Raw genomic sequence first — 11,638 nt, 5'->3', positions numbered from 1 at the left:
AATAGTGTTACTTTTGTACTTCTTTTTTAAAGTGTATTTTCATACTGTAAAATGCACAATAGATGAATGTTGTTTGTGTAAATAACATGCTAGATAAAACTGACATGAGTTTGAAAGGAGGAGGAGGAGCTGTAGAGCAGCAGGGGAGAGATGTGTGCACCAGGATTACTTTGCTTCATTGAATACACAACATAGCTGTGATGCCTGTGCTCTTTCAAATCCATATGTAAACCATTTCCCTCCTCCTTTCCTCCCTCTTAAAACCTCCGGCTCATTAGTGTTGCCTTTATGACATGGCTTTACCTAAATGCCGTGGATTTTTCCAGTCTTTTTCTCACCCGTTCTCATGCTCACACTCAGGTCGGTGGCCGTTTCAGCAGCATTTCTCTGCAGAGATAGCTTCTTCATTAGCACAAACCACACACACACACACACACACACACACACACACACACACACACACACACACACACACACAGCAGAGTGATTTAGTTATGGTAGACGCCATAGACCTTTGATCTTTGTTGTAAATGAGCCTCAAAGTTCACACACAATCAGTTATCATGGAAACGCCAGAATACAAGTACTGTAGATACATGTTCAATTTGAAATACCTTAACAGCAAAGTTGTTGAAAGATTATGAAAACAGTGAAGAGACAAATAGCTTCCAGTATTCCTGTTACACCACAGACCTACTTTTCCCTCCCATCAAGAACATTCTTAAGTGACAGAAAATTCATTTACTTAAGTACCCTGTTGAAGTACAACTTTAGTAAGTATTTCAAGATGCCTAATACGTTCTCTTCTTCCAATTTCCTCAACAGTGGAGGTAATTGTTATACTAAAGACAACATAAAACTACTGCTTATGCACACTAATGCATCCCCATGAGCAATCTAATACGAAAATATGTGATTCTAGTCATTACAGACACCATTTTTCATTTACTCTGATGCACTTTGCTAATAACACATCTGTGTTTTATGTAGGATTTTCACTGTGAGGCATGCTACCCCCAAGTCCACACATGTATAAAGAAGACACACAAAGGCCGTACACACACAGAGCACTCTTGCCTTTCACTGTATGTTTGCTTGTTCCAAAGTTTTAGCGTTATAAATGTTTTATTTTGAAAGTGCAATCTAATGCCTTCTAAACAATAAAAAGAGAGTCCACAAGGGGGCAATGTAGCTACTGATAAAGTGCCTGTCCAAACAGGACATTTAAAGTAATAATGTCATCAGTACATGCCTTCACCTGTGTCACATATAAACACTGATATGATGGGCCAAGTTCAAGTTGTTGCGTTTCATTTTATGCATTTGTATGTATCTGCAATTATCCCCGATCATCTAAAATAAATATATACAATTTAATAAATTGAATTAATGTCATGTTTCTCATTGTATAATATGCCAAACACATACGGGATGCGTCATTTAGCCCGAGAAGGCAGGAGAATCACACATAGACTAAAATCTTGAAGAGTAATGGCTGAACGCTGTGATGGGGTGGGGTGGTGGGGGGTGATGCTTTCAGTCTTCCAACTGGCTCCTGCATTTTACAGAGAGTGCTTTAGGGTGGGAAGTTTTTCCTGTTTATCCGTTCAGTGGAAAATAATATCCTGCAAAAAAACCCAATAAGATTCTGTCTTTGAACTCACTAAGAGTTTTTCTTCCTCACTGGCTCGGGCTCTTTGGGAGGAATGAGGGTGAGCAGCTTGACGAAGGACTTCCCATCAGCCGCCTCCAAACCTCCACACATGTTTCTGATAGACCTCCACAAACCCCAGTAATCTGAGGGCAGCTCATTCAGAGAAAGAGGGAGTGATAAAAGGGGGGAGAGAGAAGGAGATATAAGAGGGAAAGATGGACCTAAAAGCAAAGTGGGAGCAGGCCAAAGGGGAGGGAGGATGAAAGGAAACGTTTGAGTATGTAGTGGTTATTTCTCTAGAGGCGGCATTGTAGGCTTCTCAATTTAAAATGGCAGGCTTGTTTTTTTTCCTTCTGAGCCAAATCCTTTGAGTTAACTTCATCCAGTCTACGCAGTATTTTGTGTATCTAATATTGACGTTATTAGACTCCTGTGTTGCTTCATGTATTATCCCCAGCTGTTTTTGCTTTAAGGAAAATGAAGGATAAGGGATGGGTAGCCCAAAAAAATCAAAATGAGTTTGACAAATCCGGACCACTCAATTAAACGCAGCCCTTTTTTTCAGCGTGTGAATCTTGATATTAAAAATCAACAAAACGTGCTGGTAAAAGTATATCTCTTCGTTTTTATGAATGCCTCTCTGTGTTCATACATCTGTGAAAAATGGTTCATAGTTGTTAAAGCTGTCTATCAGAGACACCACATTTGCAGACCTACAGTCTCTTGGGAGGAACACCACACAGGCAGGTCTTGCCGGTGTCTTAAACACAATGTAATCCTTCACACCTATTTTCTTCTTGTCCCTCATAAATCAACCTGAAACCTGTGGAGACAGACAGGCAAGTGTAAACACCTGTTGTGGTGCTTGTTGCTGTTTTCCCGTGAGATGAGTGAGTAGCAGTGTATAGTATAGGGGTGGCAATAGGGGTAGGAGGAGGTGTTTTGAGATTCTCGCTGGGAGAGAGGAGCAGGAACAGACTGTGAAATCAAAAGCAGCGGGCTACCAAGGAAGCCTCAGCTGGAATGAGTCACTCACAAAAAGTTACTCTCCTGAGCGTAGACAGGTTGGTGCATCCCCAACGCAGGAGACCGGAGTCGCTCACCAGGCCTCCTCTAACCTCTGTCTATCCCTTCACAAAGGAGACTAAGACTGCCATAAAATAGCTGCAACAGATTTGCCTTTTTTTCCCTTTTAACTGACACTGACAAAAACTCAGCTTGCATAAATGCCACAAACACACACAACGTTTTTTTTCAGCAAAGTGAAGACAGAATACCCAAGAATTTCAGAACGTGAATGTTAAAATTCTTGTCTAAAGCACGTAGATTGTGTCAGTTTGATAAAATCCGATAAAAATTGTGGAGTCCTGTGTTCAAATATTTGCCTCTAAATGAAATCACTGTATAATGTCAAAAAAGAGCTGCAGAAAACTAATTAAAAGTAACAGTTACAGGTCAAGGAAACAAAGGAACGTAACTATGTTAGGAAATATGACAGTAGGATAAAACATAAAGGATTAGTAGCTGACGTTTTAATATTTCAGTGTGCATTGAGCAACTTGTGGCTCTGAATAGGGTTACCTAATGGAAACAGCTGATTTCTTTGTGGTTGAATATATTTTTGCGTCAGTCTTTTAAAGGCTCTTCATAATGCCAGCTATTTAATTTACATGATTAGACACACATTCCTAAAACACAAATCTGGTTACTTTATTCAAATTCATCCTAACTGATCTTCCAGAAAAAGAAATATTTCAAGATACACTCTGTTCCTCATAAACTCACATTCGGCACATGAGGTTAAGAACAGGAGACAGAGGATGAAATTTGCACAGGCATTTTAGAGAGGTGAGTTTCTATCATTGTATATAATATTCTATACACGGTGGAGAATTATTACAGATGCATTCCTCTGTACAGGTTTAGTTAAACTGCAGTATCACACCATCACATCACATCATCACAGATTAACTGGTAAATATTCCAACTTTCTGGTGACACAGTGTTAACTACACAAGAGTAATAATGTATAGTCATGCTGTTGTTAAAGAGTTATGGCATCCAAAGTATGCTAAAGTTGGCACGGAGCGCAGGTCAGCTGGCTACCCGTCTTCTGAGTTTGAGAAGGAAAGTGAGGTCAACTAGCTGCAGGACAGAGTGACACTGCAAACACAGACACAGACAACATAAACAGGAGACTGACAGTTTTGCCTAAGGTAGGGGGAAAAAGTAAGTCTGAGTGTGTTCAGATGCGCTTTGTTTCTGAGGATGGAGGAATATGTGTGCACATGGCTGTGTTTAGGGCCTTGAGGCTTGTTTAGCTGACCTCAGTGAAAGCAAACCTCATGACAGAAGGTCTGGCATTGTCTGTGTGCCCGGGCTGCGCTGGAGCCAGACGGTCTGCCGGCCGCCAGCTTTGCTTGCTTATAACGGCTGAGAACATCCGATCCCCTTGGGGAGGACAGGAGGGGAGGAGGGAGAGGAGGAGGAGGAGGTGGTGGTGGTGGTGGAGGTGGGGGGGTCTACTGCACCACTCGCCACTTCCCTCTCTGTCTTTATCTTTGCTCTTTAGACAAGGAACAAGCATTAGCCAGGTCCTCAACTAGTATGTTTATTATGCATGTGCGTGAGTGTGTGTGCGTGCGTGCGCGCATGTGTGTGCGAGAAAAAGAAAACAGCTAGGGATGTAGAGTGAAAGGAGGAGAAGTTGGGATACATGGAATGGAAAATTGTGTCCATGAGAACAGCACGCATCGACAGAAAAACAGGCTGAATTTTCTTAAACTTGATTTGGCCTTTCGTAGAAAAAACTTTCCAACACAGGCAATCACATAAAGTCTCAGTGTCAAAGTATTTAACTGATGAGAGTGTGTGTATGTGTGTGTCCCCTTTTATCCTGTCCAATTCACTTCCATTAATTCATCAATCACACACAGAGAAGGCTGGAGCCTTGTTCCCTGACAGAAACAAATGGTCTCTAATCACCTCCAGACGCCCATGTCCAACCATGACAGAACACTTCCACTCCTCCTGAGCTGCGTATTCGCAGTGCCCATCCAGCAAACCTTTTTAACGGACTCCCCACGTGGACCTTGAGGAGCGCTGGCTGTTCTTGAAAAGCCCATGAAATAAATATGGAACATTTTTAATGTTTATAGATTGCATAACTTCTGGGTGGAGTATTTTCCCCTCTTAAGTGTCTCAAAATAGTAAGATGTCATTCTCCGTGTGCGCGGCACGGTCAAAAGCAAACATTTTGGTGGAAGGGTAGACGAATGTTACCTCTGCTGCTTCAACTTTCTGTTCATAAGTCAGCGTGGGAACAGGCAGCCAGCTCAGTGACTCCATGGAAAACTGAGGCAAGAGGAGGACATACTCTTCCAGAGCACAGATCCGTGTGGTGGGAAACGCCAACCTGAAAATAATGAAGGAGGAGATGTATAAAGCAGAAAGGCTTTGGCTCAGTGTAATAGATATATATATCACCTATACACCCACAATCACAGTTGATGCAGTGAGGATTTTTATAATAATGTGTTCTTAATGAGTTGGGTGGATATACAAAAAAAGAACAAGCATAACAATGACTACAAACGTATTACACAATTAGAGATTAATTTCTTTTTGATGAGAACAGAATGTGAAAGGTCTACAGTCTGTTGGTTATTTGGAAAACTGCAGACAAGCATATCAGTGTTGGTTGCATACTCAAAATCCTTTACTCTGAAAAGACCTACGCAAACTGATACAAACACAATATCAGGAAATATGCTTTGCAAAGTAGTGCATACTTTTTTTAAGTCGCTGGATTTACTTTCACTTGGTTATGTTTTCAAATGGGAAATATTTCCTCATTCCTCTGGTTCTTTTGTTGTAACAAACATTTTTTTAAACCCCTGAAACCTTTAGAGCATTTCCCCATTGCCCTAAATCGTTGCAGCATGGTGGAACATATCCAATAATATTACAGTGTCTGTGCCCACATAAAAAGAGGAAAGTTGTTACATTGTTGAGCTATTGTTTTTTCAGGGTGATAATAAATGTCTGTGAGCTCTACTTCAGCTGTTAAGCAAACACCTGCGAGATAAGCGCGGCAAGCTCCACCACACTGAGGCCCATCGAGGAGGAGAATGACCTTGATGCTGCAGCTCTGAAGCAGCAGTCATCGGCTTTTTGCTAAAGCTATCACTCCAAAAGAATAACTAGCTTGTTGCTGGTTATTTCTGGAGGAAATTCTACTAGTATCTACATATTTTACAATTAGGTAATGTAAGCATATTTAAATGTAAATGCAGATGAGGCAGATCCAAATATTGCTAACCAAATAATGCTGGTACTGCTATCAAATCAATACTAATATACGCGATAGGACTGATACTTTGTTTTTATCCTTAAAGGTCAATATGTAGCTCACTGAATTATGTTATAAATATTTCTTGTTTGTTCTTGTATGAACCTTTTTGTGTTCTCTGTTGCGTCTATTTTATTTAAAGCCTATAGCATGTTTAAACAACAGAAGCTGACCCCAAAGTGCTTTAGAGACAGACACATTTACCTTCCAGGTCTCCAGAAACACCAGTGCTTTCCTGTCTTAACTAATCACAGTAATTCAGCTGTCATTAAAATGGGTCCAGATCTTGCAAATTGATGATGATTCATCTCGTAAATCAAAACACACTGCTCTCCCATAGATAAGCTACCTTTATAAGTTAAAAGTATGGATGTCAGTATTGACATTGGCAGTACTGACCCTGTAGTTACTTGGTATGGGATTGATACCAAAATTTGCAGTATTGACTGTCACAAATTTCTCCAACTCTTGTTGTTGTGTTACTTCTTTCCGTGTCACTAACTGAAGATTTCTCTTTCATATTGTTTTTGTTCTAAACCCTAAATACCCTACAGCTTATCTGCACTGGAAACAGCGAGCAGTCATCTGCTGCCCAGATCTCAGTGTGTGTGTGTCCGGTAGCCGGCTCCTCACTACACAATTACACCACAGAACAAGGCCCAAACAACTGCACATCTGGGGCCCAACCTGGCTCCCAGCCACGAGTTCTCTTTTCTCCCTCTCCCCCATGTGTACATTACAGCTCGCTGTAAACGAACATTTTCATACTAGCAGCCTGAAATGCTGCTTATAAGGACATTCTTTGTAGACAGAGGTCAAACAAAGTTTAGCATGTTGGAGCATTTTTCTCCGGGGCAAATGCTGGGTTTTTTGTTTGTCTTTTTTTGGGGGGAGTGTGCTTTAAGCAAGAAAAGCAAGAATATCCAGCACATCTCTACTGTCACAGCTACCGTGTTGCTTACATGAACACGTCCCTCACAGAAAGTCAACTCAGGGCATTTCTGGTGTGGCGTTACTGACATCGTTGACCTGGCATTTTCCAGGTCAGTGATGCATAAATGCATCACAGATATTTTTCTTAAAGTTCCAGATCTAATGCTTGCCCTTTCATCTGTGACTGCCATTTAAAACTGTTGAAACAAACTGAATATTGTGTCTCCAATCAGCATGACAATCTTTGTGATCTCTGATCTCACATCAACGGTACAATTGTAAGCAGACAAGTACTGTGGTTTGTCACGAGAGATGAGGGCATGACGTCTTTTCTTTTTTCCAGTGACGTTTTCAAGTGAATTCCTAACATTTATGATGATAGTGGCTGACTTTATCACTCCAACATTACATCTGTAGGGATGCGGTGAAGATGACTATTTTGTGATTATATCGGACTGTAGTAGAGTAGCTTTGCATGATTTAAAATTACTTATTAATTAATTATTTTACCTTTTACTTATATTAAACTTAATATCATTTACTGGGCCCACTGTTCAGCCTGTATATGAAAATAAGTCGTTCTAGCTCACTACCCCCTTCCTTAAAGCCAGCTTTTTTCTGATTAGCTGTCCTTTGCAAACAGATAGTTTGAACAGTCAGATTTAGCTTTTGTGCTATACACTGTGCACCTGAAATGATAATATTTGCATACCAGCTCCCACTGACATCACAAAGATTCAAGAGCAGAAAAACACTGACCTCATTGTCTTACATTTTAGCCATGTTTAATATGTGCAACTATCATTGTAACAGTATGTATTTAATGGAATGAGTGTAGATAAAAGGCAAACTGTACGTGTGTTATTTTTTTCCCTGGCTGTGGTCGTGTTTCTATTTTCTGGCAAAGTCATAACAGTCTTCCCATTCTCCCACAGACAGAAACAGAGACACTGTTGTCCCTGTTATATGATGATATTAAATATACGGGGAATCTGAAAAATGAATAGTGTTTTCATATCTACACTATGTCTGTGCCTTCATAAACTGAAATTAAGTTATTTAGTTTCATACCCACTGCCAGACACCTAAATAATCTCTTTTGTATGTTGCAGAAGAGCCAATTCTGTCCCGGCCCCTTTCCCCCCGTCTCTTCATCTTCCTTTCGTACTGAACAAGGGTTGACAAGTTGTTGTCGTTCCTGGCCGGTTGGAGGGAGCCCCCAACAAAAGAGCCCTTGTTTGAGACTTACCCCTGTCAGACTGCACACTTTGATATTAAAAACTCTGCTGGGGGGGGGGGCAGTGAAGGGAAGATGAAAAGGATGAAAACAAACTCCTACTGCCTCCTCAGCCCGTGTCTGTAGGTGTAACCTCATAATGGACTCACAAATATTTGTCCAGTCAAAACAAAATAAAACGGCTCTTTGACTTTTCGTGTAGTAAGCCTGATCACCCTCCACCAGCGTGTCTCTAGCTGTAACAACCGACTGCCTATTCTGGTCTATTCTCACACAGTGATCACACTGACACAGGGGGCCTCTCTTTAGATCTGAACAGGCCTCTTAGGCTGGAGTGGAGCCATCGCCAGAGGGAAGAAATCCCCTGATACTGTACCTCACTGACTGAGGCTGTGCCAGGGACCTGAAGTGCAGGACCAGCAGTTGCCTGGTTGTGCCCAAAAATGAGCACGTGCCAGCAAAAATAAACCAACGCCGTGGACCAAAGTTACCTTGCTCTCAGTTTAAACCTACACTCTGGACTGAACGCTTGGCAGAAGAGCTCATGACTGAAGCTTGGATTCCTGGAGAAGAACTGAACTTTCACACCACAGCACCGTGGGACATTTCATTACATCAATCTCACACACATAACGTAGCCAGATTCAAGCCTCCTCTTTCGATTTAGAGCCCATTCAGGAATAAGGGGCAGTGATATAGATAAGTCTGTACACTTTGCGAGCTGAAATGGCAAGCCGCAGCATGTCGTCCGTTCAGGAAGAATGCAGGAGCAAGTGTAATGAGGATTTTCTTTTTCTTTCTGCTTGCGAGGCGCCTGCTATTATCATGATTTTGAGTAGCCCCGAGGGCAGTTATTATAGCATTTATATTAATTCCCCTGGATTGCTTCATTTCGTTCATACAGGCCAAAGAAAAAAAGACTCAAGCAATTAGAGGAATGCAGATGAGACAGGCTCAGTGATGGCGCAGGGACTGCACTGATTCTGTGCTGCCTTATGCTAAGCATTGTTATCCTCCTAGCGACAGTCCCTGGTTGTCTGTTGCATGAGATTCCAATGTACTGAAGATGACCCTGCCTGTGTAGCTGGAGGCTCATTCCTGTTAGCAATCGCTTGCTGTGTTAATAGCTGTAAGAACATCATCAGGCCCCTAGGCTCTGACAGGCTGCCGCCACTTGTACCTGCTGCCACAGGTGAGGGGATGGGCGTTCACATAAATCTGCCATGGAATCTGTGAGAACTACAACACCTTGCACAGCAACAAGCTGACAAGAGCGGCACAGATAGAGTAATTGTACCTAACTCGCTTTGCCTTAACAGGCACAAGTCAGGGAGATGACGGCACAGAGGGAAGAGTTATCAGAAAATGAGCGCATGCCATACACTCAGGTATTTGATATATACGATAAAGTGCGAAGAAAGAGAAGAAATATCCAAAAAAGGGGAGATGGAGGGGTAGCCACTGCAGCGATGACTACAGAGAAAGATGCACTGTTTGCAAAAAGGCCAAGACTTCAGTTTGTTACATTTGCTTTTAATTATTTCTTTCTTCATTTGTTTTTAGATTTAAATCTTATCTGCTATTTAGTCTAAATGTAGATGGGAGGTACTAAATAAGATGGACTGGACATATTTAATCCTAAATCTCAAAATCTCAATATGAAAAAAAAAAAACCTACTCAAGTCTTTGGATGAAAAAAAACTTCAGGGGAAAGCTAAAAAGTGGTTTAACCTGCCATACAGCCCACAATTCTCTCCCTATAAGTGCCTTATTGTTTTATTTATGTATTCATTTTTACCCAGAAATAGGAAAATCCTGAACCCTTTTACCATATAACTCAACCTACCAGACGCCAGGAACACAAATGTGTGCGGAAAAGTCTCATGGTAGTAAAACCTTGGCCTGAATAGCAAGAGGTTGAGGGTTGTGCTGATGGACATTTGGTAATTAGAAGCTTCCCTGCTCTCTGTGCTGTCACACACAAACACTCGAGGAGGCCACGTGATTGCTATACTGTATTGAAAACACATACAGAACACACAGATTTATACATACTTCATTCATAAGTTAAGATCCATTCACATAGTCATTTTAAGATCACCTCAGAAGAAAAATGCATGGGCTTACATCATTTCCTGCAAGAGCAAGTAGTAGTTATATTTCAGACTAAGATTTCATTTAATCTTATTTAATTTAATTATTTGGCATTCTTTTTAGATTCATTTTTAAACTCCTGTTTTGGAAAATAGCAGCCAAATTGCCTTCATACAACAGTATTCAGCATCTGTACTGAGACTGTAATCACAGAATTAAACTCAGAGGAAGCACATTATCGTAGAATGAGGCGCTTTTAAGAAGCGAGTAAGTAAGAAAATAGAAATTGTGTCTGAATACTTGCTCCACCACTGAGCAAATATTTTCTGCACTCCACTCTGCTTTTCTAAATCTTCCTTGTCTCTCTTCTGTCTACTCCTCTGCCTCCCTCCTCCTCTGCCCCCCTCTCTCTTACAGCAAGGTGCTGACAGAAGTTAGCATTCACAATCTTTCTGTTAAGGCTTTAACAGGAGCCAGATGAAAGACAGCAGCAGATTAAGATGTTAAACAGCCTCATATGGGATGGCACGGGACGAGTGAAGCAGTTGGGGCTGGAAATGGAGGCAAACAAAAGCCCAGGAATGTCAGATGGAGATCATGTTGCACAGCCCTGGAGGAATAAGACACGTTATTAACAGGGGCTGCTCTCGCTGGCAGGAAAGTCCTCAGGGGATGGGGACACTTATGTTCTCAAGGGACCCCACAAAGCAGAGAGCTTGAGGACTGGACACCCATCTTCTGGTTTAGGTATTTATCTTTCGGGGAAGCTTTATGCAAGCTAAAATGCGTTTACCATGAAAAGATAGATAAATCACTGCTTGGAGGCGTTGTGTTGCTAATCTATAGTATTGAGCAGCAGAGCCAACAATTCCCAGCCAGAGGCATCCCTGTCTACTCTAGCTGGATTGGCAAGGAGGAGAGTATTGAATGTAAAGTGTACTCTAGTGGGGTTGCCAAGTCTGACATAAATTTAAAGCAGTACAGTCATCATGAGTACTGCTTTTAACATCCAAGACAATGTCATAGCCCATAAAACTTTTACACAAGGAGGTAAAGTTTAGGGCACTTTAGCAGTTTTATTGTAGAAAAAAAAAGTGTCTCAGTGTTTAAAAGTCCAGGAATCCAGAAACAACATCATCCAGTGGATACTGAATTTGTCTTGCAACTATATTTGCAACAAAGAAGGCATCACTTAAATCTAATTAGTGATTTACTTCCCCCTCATGTTACTCATACTGGCCCAGTTCAAAGACAGTGAAATAAACACTATTGTTAAAATAATGAAAACCATTGTGTGCGGCTGGGCTGGTATTCATATCCCTCCTCCCATGAAAATCACAACAGAATGACTGAACAATTACAAAGACGA

The sequence above is a fragment of the Oreochromis aureus genome, linkage group 7, assembly GCF_013358895.1.
Source record: "Oreochromis aureus strain Israel breed Guangdong linkage group 7, ZZ_aureus, whole genome shotgun sequence".
Taxonomy (NCBI): domain Eukaryota; kingdom Metazoa; phylum Chordata; class Actinopteri; order Cichliformes; family Cichlidae; genus Oreochromis; species Oreochromis aureus.
Note: the sequence above shows the minus strand (reverse complement) of the source record.